This window comes from Eschrichtius robustus, chromosome 2 (assembly GCF_028021215.1).
Source record: "Eschrichtius robustus isolate mEscRob2 chromosome 2, mEscRob2.pri, whole genome shotgun sequence".
Taxonomy (NCBI): domain Eukaryota; kingdom Metazoa; phylum Chordata; class Mammalia; order Artiodactyla; family Eschrichtiidae; genus Eschrichtius; species Eschrichtius robustus.
The window spans coordinates 44043730-44055356 of NC_090825.1; the positions used below are offsets into that span (position 1 = coordinate 44043730).

The 11627-nt window shown below is 40.0% G+C and overlaps 1 pseudogene; it reads right to left on the reverse strand.

The window, feature by feature from the left end:
- Positions 1–9805: 9805 nt before the first annotated feature.
- LOC137758834 (mitotic-spindle organizing protein 2-like) lies at positions 9806–10260 on the reverse strand (annotated as a pseudogene).
- Positions 10261–11627: the final 1367 nt, after the last annotated feature.

The following is an 11627-nucleotide window of genomic DNA, read 5'->3' on the forward strand; positions in this document are numbered from 1 at the left end:
GCCAATTTCCATGATGTAAGTACTCCCAGTGTGGTGGATCTCAGCTATCAATATCACCGAACCACAAGTTGGGAAGAGAAACAAACAACTCTGCAGTTGGTATAAGCTGAATCCATCACATTCCCTGACAAACAGGTGGATGAATTTCTCTTCATTTCTGGAATGAGGAAAGAGGAGTGCATGAGAAAAATGCTTCAGGAACAAGGAAGGAGAAGGATGATAATACCTAGCAGGGGTTGAGCACTTACTCTTCTAAGTAGTTTATAGTTTACAAGGAACATCTCAATTCATCCTCATAGCAACTCTATGAAGTAGGTGGTATTATCATAATTTTAAGACAACAATCTGAAGCTTCCGGAGGTAAAGTAATTTGCTTTGCTCACGCAGCTCTTAAGCAGTAGATCTGGTCTTTGGACTGCTGAACTCCACAGCCCTAACACTTAAACTCTAAGCTAAGCACAAAGTGAACCTGAAATAAATATCCTGATTTCTTGACTCATAACAATATGATAAACCATTCATCTTCCTCATAAACGGGTTGTCATCTTCACTTTTTTCTCTTCTGATTTTAATGAGCGATTTATATTTAGGACCTTTCCATCGCTCTTTGCTGAGTTAGAATGAGAGAGGCCTCCGGGCTGCGTGTGTTTGTGTGTGTGTATGAGGGGGAGTTGGCTGTAGGTGTCGGGGGGAAATATTCAGAGAAGAGTGGACCAGCATCCTTGAATTCCTTTCCAGGATGCCAGAATGCAATGCATAGAGATCAGAGGCTGGGACTAACAGTCCCAGGTAAAAGCAGCCTGTCATCTATTAATCTTCTGGTATTCTCCTAAATTCATACCAGAGAGCCTTTCTCTTCGCTCCTTGCCATCAGTGTTAACACCCACATGGATAAGTCATCCAGTACTCTAGCTTCACGGTGCCTTGATATATTCAACGACCTTTATTCCATAACAACCACCTCCTCCCAGGGGCACACCTGAGGACCTTTGTACATCTATGTGTATGTGCCCCACCTCTGATAGATTGAATTCCGGTAAATTGCTCACTGACCACAACCCTCTAGCTCTTCCACATCTTACTCCTCCCCTTGGCCTTTGATCTAGTCAACCCCCTCACCCCCCCCCGCCATGTATTGCCTCCTGTTTCCCCCTAACTTTCATACTCTTCTTCTTTCTTTTCTTTACTCAGCCCAGACCCCAGGTTGTATCGGTTCAATCACTGTCTCATCAGTGAGCTCACCATCTTTGTCCTCTTGCCTCCCATCATACCCCAGTCTTCATTCATCCATCCTCTCAGCCCCTGAACTCACGTTGCTTTAGGGCTGCTGAGAAAATCATGTAATAAGGTTCTCCAACCTCGGATTGTTCTTCCTCACAGCCCAAAAGTTCTTAGGCGAATACTTTATCAGCTGTTTTTCCTATTCCTCATGGCAGCTATTTCAAATTTCTACCACCTTCCTGACTCCCCTACTCCACAGACTTAGAACACTGACTGTACTTCCCAAGTGTATTCAGTTGGAGGTGCTGCACATACTTGGGGGATCGTGGCACTGCAGAGCCCACCGTCCATAAGCACTGTTAGCAGGAACTTTAGTATCTCTTCCTTGAAGTTTCCACATTTCCTCTGAATTGTCTTAAAGCCCTAAGGGTTTCCCTGCCAAAAGAGGGTCAGTCTGCCTTCCACACCCAAGTAGAGATGGCTCTGGAGTTTGATTAGGACCCACTTCCTGACTTCTTGCTGGCCTACATATTATTGACACTTAACCATACTAGCTAGCTCTCTTGATGATCCTGCCAGAGTTGTCTGGAGTCTTCAAAAAAGGGCAATCTCCTTCACATAATATTAATCTCTTCCAAGCTTCCTGCATTCTTTTTTTTTTTTTTAAACTGAGTCAAAACCACGCACAAATTTCACCAACTTCCTTGCTCAGTGTTTCAGTTTAGCTCTACACATAGATTCCAAGAAAATGTACCTTTAAACTTCTATGCTCTATTTTTTTATTTTTTTGTTCCTAACATTTTATTTAACATCTTTATTGAGGCATAATTGCTTTACAATGTTATGTTAGTTTCTGCTGTATAACAAAGTGAATCAGCTATACATATACATATATCCCCATATCTCCTCCCTCTTGCGTCTCCCTACCACCCTCCCTATCCCACCCCTCTAGGTGGACACAAAGCACCGAGCTGATCTCCCTGTGCTATGCGGCTGCTTCTCACTAGCTATCTATTTTACATTTGGTAGTGTATATATGTCCATGCCACTCTCACTTCGTCCCAGCTTACCCTTCCCCCTCCCCGTGTCCTCAAATCTATTCTCTACGTCTGTGTCTTTATTCCTGTCCTGCCCCTAGGTTCTTCAGAACCATTTTTTTTTTAGATCCCATATATATGTGTTAGCATATGGTATTTGTTTTTCTCCTTCTGACATACTTCACTCTGTATGACAGACTCTAGGTCCATCCACCTCACTACAAATAACTGAATTTTGTTTCTTTTTATGGCTGAGTAATACTCCATTGTATATATATGTGCCACATCTTCTTTATCCATTCATCTGTCCGTGGACACTTAGGTTGCTTCCATGTCCTGGTTATTGTAAATAGTGCTGCAATGAACATTGTGGTACATGACTCTTTTTTTTTTTTTTGAATTTTTGAATTTTATTTATTTTTTTATACAGCAGGTTCTTATTAGTCATCAATTTTATACACATCAGTGTACACATGTCAATCCCAATCACCCAATTCATCCCACCACCACCACCACCCCCCCTCCGCTTTCCCCCCTTGGGGTCCATACGTTTGTTCTCTATATCTGTGTCCCAATTTCTGCCCTGCAAACCGGTTCATCTGTACCATTTTTCTAGGTTCCACATATATGCATTATTATACGATATTTGTTTTTCTCTTTCTGACTTACTTCACTCTGTATGACAGTCTCTAGATCCATCCACGTCTCAACAAATGACCCAATTTCGTTCCTTTTTATGGCTGAGTAATATTCCATTGTATATATGTACCACATCTTCTTTATCCATTCGTCTGTCGATGGGCATTTAGGTTGCTTCCATGACCTGGCTATTGTAAAAAGTGCTGCAATGAACATTGGGGTGCATGACTCTTTTTGAATGATGGTTTTCTCTGGGTATATGCCCAGTAGTAGGATAGCTGGATCATATGGGAATTTTATTTTTAGTTTTTTAAGGAACCTCCATACTGTTCTCCATAGTGGCTGTATCAATTTACATTCCCACCAACAGTGCAAGAGGGTTTCCTTTTTTCCACACCCTCTCCAGCATTTGTTGCTTGTAGATTTTCTGATGATGCCCATTCTAACTGGTGTGAGGTGGTACCTCACTGTAGTTTTGATTTGCATTTCTCTAATATAATTAGTGATGTTGGGCAGCTTTTCATGTGCTTCTTGGCCATCTGTATGTCTTCTTTGGAGAAATGTCTATTTAGGTCTTCTGCCCATTTTTGGATTGGGTTGTTTGTTTTTTTAATATTGAGCTGCATGAGCTGTTTATATATTTTGGAGATTAATCTTTTGTCCATTGATTCGTTTGCAAATATTTTCTCCCATTCTGAGGGTTGTCTTTTCATCTTGTTTATGGTTTCCTTTGCTGGGCAAAAGCTTTCAAGTTTCATTAGGTCCCATTTGTTTATTTTTGTTTTTATTTCCATTACTCTAGGAGGTGGATCAAAAAAGATCTTGCTGTGATTTATGTCAAAGAGTGTTCTTCCATTGTTTTCCTCTAAGAGTTTTATAGTGTCCGGTCTTACATTTAGGTCTCCAATCCATTTTCAGCTTATTTTTGTGTATGGTGTTAGGGAGTGTTCTAATTTCATTCTTTTACATGTACCTGTCCAGTTTTCCCAGCACCACTTATTGAAGAGACTGTCTTTTCTCCATTGTATATCCTTGCCTCCTTTGTCATAGATTAGTTGACCATAGGTGCGTGGGTTTATCTCTGGGCTTTCTATCTTGTTCCATTGATCTATGTTTCTGTTTTTGTGCCAGTACCATATTGTCTTGATTACTGTAGCTTTGTAGTATAATCTGAAGTCAGGGAGTCTGATTCCTCCAGCTCCGTTTTTTTCCCTCAAGGCTGCTTTGGCTATTCGGGGTCTTTTGTGTCTACATACAAATTTTAAGATTTTTCGTTCTAGTTCCATAAAAAATGCCATTGGTAATTTGATAGGGATTGCATTGAATCTGTAGATTGCTTTGGGTAGTATAGTCATTTTCACAATATTGATTATTCCAATCCAAGAACATGGTATATCTCTCCATCTGTTGGTATCATCTTTAATTTCTTTCATCAGTGTCTTATAGTTTTCTGCATACAGGTCTTTTGTCTCCCTAGGTAGGTTTATTCCTAGGTACTTTATTCTTTTTGTTGCAGTGGTAAACGGGAGTGTTTCCTTAATTTCTCTTTCAGATTTTTCATCATTAGTGTATAGGAATGCAAGGGATTTCTGCACATTAATTTCATATCCTGCAAATCTACCAAATTCATTGATTAGCTCTAGTAGTTTTCTGGTGGCATCTTTAGGATTCTCTATGTATAGTATCATCTCATCTGCAAACAGTGACAGTTTTGCTTCTTCTTTTCCAATTCGTACTCCTTTTATTTCTTTTTCTTCTCTGATTGCCGTAGCTAGGATTTCCAAAACTATGTTGAATAATAGTGGTGAGAGTGGACATCCTTGTCTTGTTCCTGATCTTAGAGGAAATGCTTTCAGCTTTTCACCATTGAGAATGATGTTTGCTGTGGGTTTGTCGTATATGGCCTTTATTATGTTGAGGTAGGTTCCCTCTATGCCCACTTTCTGGAGAGTTTTTATCATAAATGGGTGTTGAATTTTGTCAAAAGCTTTTTCTGCATCTATTGAGATGATCATACGGTTTTTATTCTTCAATTTGTTAATATGGTGGATCACATTGATTGATTTGCGTATATTGAAGAATCTTTGCATCCCTGGGATAAATCCCACTTGATCATGGTGTATGATTCTTTTAATGTGTTGTTGGATTCTGTTTGCTAGTATTTTGTGGAAGATTTTTGCATCTATATTCATCAGTGATATTGGTCTGTAATTTTCTTTTTTTGTAGTATCTTTGTCTGGCTTTGGTATCAGGGTGATGGTGGTCTCATAGAATGAGTTTGGGAGTGTTCCTTCCCCTGCAATTTTTTGGAAGAGTTTGAGAAGGATGGGTGTTAGCTCTTCTCTAAATGTCTGGTAGAATTCACCTGTGAAGCCATCTGGTCCTGGACTTTTGTTTGTTGGAAGATTTTTAATCACAGTTTCAATTTCATTACTTGTGCTTGGTCTGTTCATATTTTCTTTTTCTTCCTGGTTCAGTCTTGGAAGGTTATACCTTTCTAAGAATTTGTCCATTTCTTCCAGGTTGTCCATTTTATTGGCATAGAGTTGCTTGTAGTAGTCTCTGAAGATGCTTTGTATTTCTGCGGTGTCCATTGTAACTTCTCCTTTTTCATTCCTAATTTTATTGATTTGAGTCCTCTCCCTCTTTTTCTTGATGAGTCTGGCTAATGGTTTATCAAATTTGTTTATCTTCTCAAAGACCCAGCTTTTAGTTTTATTGATCTTTGCTATTGTTTTCTTTGTTTCTATTTCATTTATTTCTTCTTTGATCTTTATGGTTTCTTTCCTTCTGCTAACTTTGGGTTTTGGTTGTTCTTATTTCTCTACTTCCTTCAGGTGTAAGGTTACATTGTTTCTTTGAGATTTTTCTTGTTTCTTGAGGTAGGCTTGTATTGCTATAAACTTCCCTCTTAGAACTGCTTTTGCTGCATCCCGCAGGTTTTGGGTCATCGTGTTTTCATTGTCATTTGTCTCTAGGTATTTTTTGATTTCCTCTTTGGCTTCTCCTTTGTCTTTGGATGTGGGGTATCTTTTTTGGTGAGTTCCAGTGTCCTCCTGTCAATGATTGTCCAGCAGCTAGTTGTGACTCTGGTGTTCTCGCAAGAGGTAGTGAGAGCATGTCCTTCTACTCCGCCATCTTGGTTCCAATCCTCGCCTCCTGCATTCTTAAGGTTCTCAAATTTACAGACCTAGAGCAGAGGAAATAAATAAATAAAAATATCCAGATATTGTTGATTCTGCTTTGATTAAATTTAATTCCAGATTATAGCAGAGGTGCCCTATATTTCAATAACAGGAACCTTGGGCAGATGAGATGTTGACACACACATTTTAAGATTATAATACATTAAGCTGATCATGCAGCTTATTACAGAGATTAAGATCAAAGACAGACTCTATTAACCAATCAGATGTTTTGAGAACAACTATAAATTTAAACATTAGCCAGGTTGGGGCAAAGGTCCCTTCTTGACAGATTTATGTTTCTTATCATGATGAAATTTCTGCCTAGGGTGCATTTAAGAAGTTCACCAGTTACATCATTTTTTTTTTTAAGATTTTTTTTTGATATGGACCATTTTTAAAGTCTCTATGGAATTTGTTACAATAGTGCTTCTGTTTTTGTTTTGTTTTGTTTTGTTTTTGTCTTGGTTTTTTGGCCGCAAGGCATGTGGGATCTTAGCTCCCTGACCAGGGATCGAACCCACACCCCCTGCATTGGAAGGTGAAGTCTTAACCACTGGACTGCCAGAGAAGTCCCCACCAGTTACATCTTGATTTTTAACTACAATAGTTTATTGTTATATTATCCTTAATTTTGAGACAATGTTGCTTGTTTTACTTGTTTGTTTTAAGAAATTTTAAGAAATTTTATTTCCTCATTGTTACAGGAAGTTCAATTTGAATTAACTCATCAAACTGTAACTGATCTTATTGTAATTAATTCAACAAGTATAAAGGACTCTCCATATTCTCTTGGAATTAGGAAAAATACATCTATTTTCTTCCTTTCATGGGCTATGATTGTAAAATAAATCGTGATTTTTATCAGAATCTTCCTTTCCTGGTATTTATCTTGAAAAAAATATCAACCTACACAAAAGTAGAGTGAACAATACAATGAACTTCCATGTACCCATTATCTAGATTCAATAATCAAGAAGTTGCCACAGTTTAGCACACTTTAAAATCCAATCATAAATTAAGCTTTATGTTTAACAGTGCAAATCACTCCCTTAAGGCAGCTGCCTCTCAGGTCCAAGGGCACTGACAGCTCAGGCATCCACCTCTGTGCAGAGACAGAGCTATTCTCTCCCCAGGGCACACCTCAGGGTATTTCTACTTCTAATTTTAATTTTTCTTTATTTTTATTCTTCATTGGTTATGTGGGTTTTAAAAAATTATTATTACACATATAGTATGTACACACTGCAATCCATCATACACTATATGGAGTTATTATTTTTTCTTTGTTCTAAGTTCCCAGTCTCTTCTTACCTCTGAGGTTACTGCTGTTCATATGAACAGGTTGATTTGTATCATTCAATGCTTTTCTGCATATCCATACAGTTATGTGCAAATACATGGTATCAGTTATTAAGCCCTTGTCTCTCAGCTCCAACCTCCCTCTGTGTTTTGTGATGCTGGGATTGTGACTCTGCAAACCACATTTCTCCTTTACTCCCTAGCTTCCTGTCAGGATCCTTGTTTCCTTCCGGTTTGCTAATGGACCCCATGAGAATCACTTGACCAATGCTCTTCAGTCCTGCAGCCACAGCCATGGCCCCAGACAGTAGCTGAATACAACTTATAGTTTTTCCCACAACTGCAGAACCAGAGTCATCACACCTCCTAACCTAGAGTTCTCCAAGTTCTCTTTCAGTTATCTGGTTAGCAAATTGGTGCCGAGTTCACCATTATTTTATATTTAATCATATATAAAATCATATAATCATATATAACTGTATTATTTCTCTCTTCTGACAACTAGACCCTGACTGACACAGAAATATACATATGTTGGAATTTTTTCTTCTCCTTATTTCTGTATGGTTTACAATAAATGGGATAATTCATGCCCATTACTTTGCAGCTTGCATTTTTCACTTAAAGTTTCATGGACATCTTTCCAGATCAATATATGTGTAACTCTAAGTAAGTCTTCTCAATAGCTGCATAATATTCCATTATATGGACAGAATGTAATCTATTCAACCATTCACCTGTTGATGGATGTACAAGCCCTGATTTCTGCTATTACCAAAAATTGCTACAATAAACATCCTTGTTCATATATCCCTTTACACTAATACATTTGTTTCTATTAAAAAACTACTGAACATGGGATTGCAGTGTCAATGAATAACAGTGACATCACATGTACCGAACCAAATTGGTCATACTCTTCAGTATATCACACACTATCATTACCAGTTCATTCAATGCCCCTCTTTTGTTTTATATTTTCCTCTGTTACTGCTATTCCCATTTCCTTTTCTTTTCTATAAGCCCCCATTCTAGCGTCCTTTCCATGGCCACCTTATACCTAACAAAAATTTCCTGATTGTTTTAAAAATATCCTTGTACAGTTGGTTTATTTGAATCAGAATCCAAACAAGGTCTACAGCATTGTATTTTGTTTGTTCTGTCTCTTGATTCTCTCAGTTTATAAAAGTGTCCTCTCACCTTCTCAACTACCCCTTCCTGCCCTGCCATGCCATTTATTTGTTGAAATAAATGATTGTTTGTCCTACAGAATATTCCAGATTCTGGACTTGGTTGATTGTTTCCTTTTAGTATTGCTTAACTTGTTCTTTTCTCATTTTTTGTAGACTGAACGTTAGATAAAGGCTTGACTATATTTAAGCTCAATTTTTGTGTGTGGAGGATTCTTCATAGGTGGTGAGGTATACTTCATAGTACATGATTGTCCTTAATGTCAAGTTGTTCCACTCACAATGACACTGAGATTGGTGCATGAATTCAAGTATTGTCAGCCTGATCCATTCATTATAAAGTTCCCCATCAGCCTTTCACCTAATAGTTTTAGCAGCCATTAATGAACATTCCTTAGAGCCACTGTGTCTCATTAGGGTTTACAAAAATGGTGACTTTCTTATTCTATCATTCCTTCTGCATTTATTAACTAAAATTCCTCAACAAAGAATCTTCCCTTATCAACTATTTAGTTACCTTAAAACACAGTTCAAATAGAAAAGAGAGGCTGGTACCTTTTCTTAAGCAGTAGATTTAACTTGTCCAATACTTCCTATGATATTGGTATTTGGAGATTTTTAACTTTTAGTTATTTATATATTGCTAGAAAAAATTCCTTCTCTCTAGATTTTCAGTTTATTACCACAGAGTGCACAAAATATTCTTGTATAACTCTTCTGACTTCTACCATATCTCCTTTTTCAAACTTTAAAGTGGTATGTGTATACATATGTATGTGTATATATGTGTGTGTGTGCATCTGTGTTTGTATTTTAATTTATCTTTACAAAGAACCAGTTTAGGTTTATATATATTTTTGGTGACCCCAGGAGTTATTTTCCCTTCTATAGGTCACTTCCTAAGTGATTGCAAGTACTCACATTTGTTTCACATTTGGAGCTAGTCTGGAGGGTGGGTAGGGATTCTTAGGTAATTTATAGTTCCAAAATACCTTTCTGGTACGTTTCCTCTGCACAGATTCAACTTCTAGTACCTAATTTTACTATACAGAGCCAAATTAGAAATCATCAGGAAAAAATTCCTCTGCTTTTTACCTCTTGTCAACAAATTTATCTGCAGTCTTGCCTTTTTTTCTTTTTTTCAGGTTTTCAAAGAGGTTTATTACCAACGGGAGGAGCAACCTGCCTGCGAGGCTCGCAGCCCGCGGTGGGCCCGTGCGAGGCCTCCCGCTCAGGTGCCGCTCCGCGTGGGGCTCTTCCCCGGCCCACCCCGCTTGGGCAGCCTGGTGGCGCTGGGTCGGCGGGGCATCCTCTGGCCGGATCCTTCCCGGACGCCACGTTCTGGCAGCGCCGGGCCTCCGCCGCCGAAGGCACCGCTGCCTTTGTTTCTCCCTCGGGTCTCAGGCACGCCGGGCGTGGGCAGGGGCGCGGCCGCGGGGTCCTGGGGCTCGCTCGCCAGCTTCTGCCCGGCGCACAAGCACTGAGCATCTGCAAGACGGCGAGGGGCACCACGTTCAGCTCCAGCAGGTCCACCAGGATCTTGCACACGTCGGGGTCCACGGCGCCGCCCGCCGCCTGCGCCAGCTTGAACTGCTCCATCTCCTCGGCGCCCAGCACCTTCTTCCGCCGCAGCGCCAGCTTCTGCAGGCCCGCCCTCTGCGGACGGCGGAGGGTGCGTGCCCGCATTCTTGCCTTTAAAAAAAACTCTATACCCGGGCTTCCCTGGTGGCGCAGTGGTTGAGAATCTGCCTGCCAACGCAGGGCACACGGGTTCGAGCCCTGGTCTGGGAAGATCCCACATGCCGCGGAGCAACTAGGCCCGTGAGCCACGATTACTGAGCCTGCGCGTCTAGAGCCTGTGCTCCGCAACGAGAGGCCGCGATAGTGAGAGGCCCGCGCACCGCGATGAAGAGTGGCCCCCACTTGCCGCAACTAGAGAAAGCCCTCGCACAGAAACGAAGACCCAACACAGCCATAGATAAATAAATAAATAAATTTAAAAAATAATCTGTACCTTAAAAAAAAAACAACCCTCTATTCCCATTCCCTCTCACCACCGTGAAAGTTGGTAATTATTCAACTAGGATTGCATCTATCCCTCCCACATTCCTACAGACCTTGAGTCATTAATGGATGATTCTCAATTATCATTAAATTCTATCAACTGACTTCAGTCTGTCAACAGGCTTAAGTCTCTCCCATCTTAGTCGAACAGACACATCCCTTTATCCTATGTTCCCTTCTTGTTACCTCTGTATGTCTTTTCTTCTCATTACAGCCAGCCCACTGAAAACATAATCTATTGTTTCCACTCATAATCTTTCCTCCACCCGCATTACTTCCCCAAATCTCCTCTTGCCAAAGTCAGCAGCGGTTTCTTCCTTGCCGAAAAACAGGGCACTCACACAGCATCTGATGCTCTTGACCTCCTTGAAATGCTTTCCTTTCTCCACTTTCTTGGACCCCACCCTCACACTTTTCCTGACTATTCTACTTTTCTGGCCATTCCTTCTTAGCCTCCTCTGCAGATTCCTCTTTCTTTCTGGAATAGAGAAGTCCTTCAGATGTCAGACTTCCCACTGTCCTTAGCCTTCTTTTCCCACTTACCCTGGAAGAAAATGATACCAATTAATCTTTACCGGGAGATGGCTTCCAGCGTTGAACTCTGGTCCAAAACATTCTGATAAGGTCTTCTGTGTCCACACTGGACTTGCCTAGATGTCCTAGAGGCACCACAAAGGCAAAATGTCCAAATCTGAACTCATAATTTTTCCTCAAAACTTGTTTTTCCTCCCATCCTTCCCTCTTGATAAATGGTACTGCCATCTATCCAGTGATCCATGCCAGAGATCTGATGTGATGGCATGAGATAGTATGATTACAAAACAGAAAAGCCACTCGATATTGCAAGTAAAAAGAAGATTTATCATATGCTTAAGGATAATTTCATGGAAGGCATTTATAAGAATTATAATCAGACCTCAAAGGAATCTCCTCAAAATCTCTATCTCCCAAGTTCACTTGAATTTTTTTTAAGTTTTTATTTTTTTGGC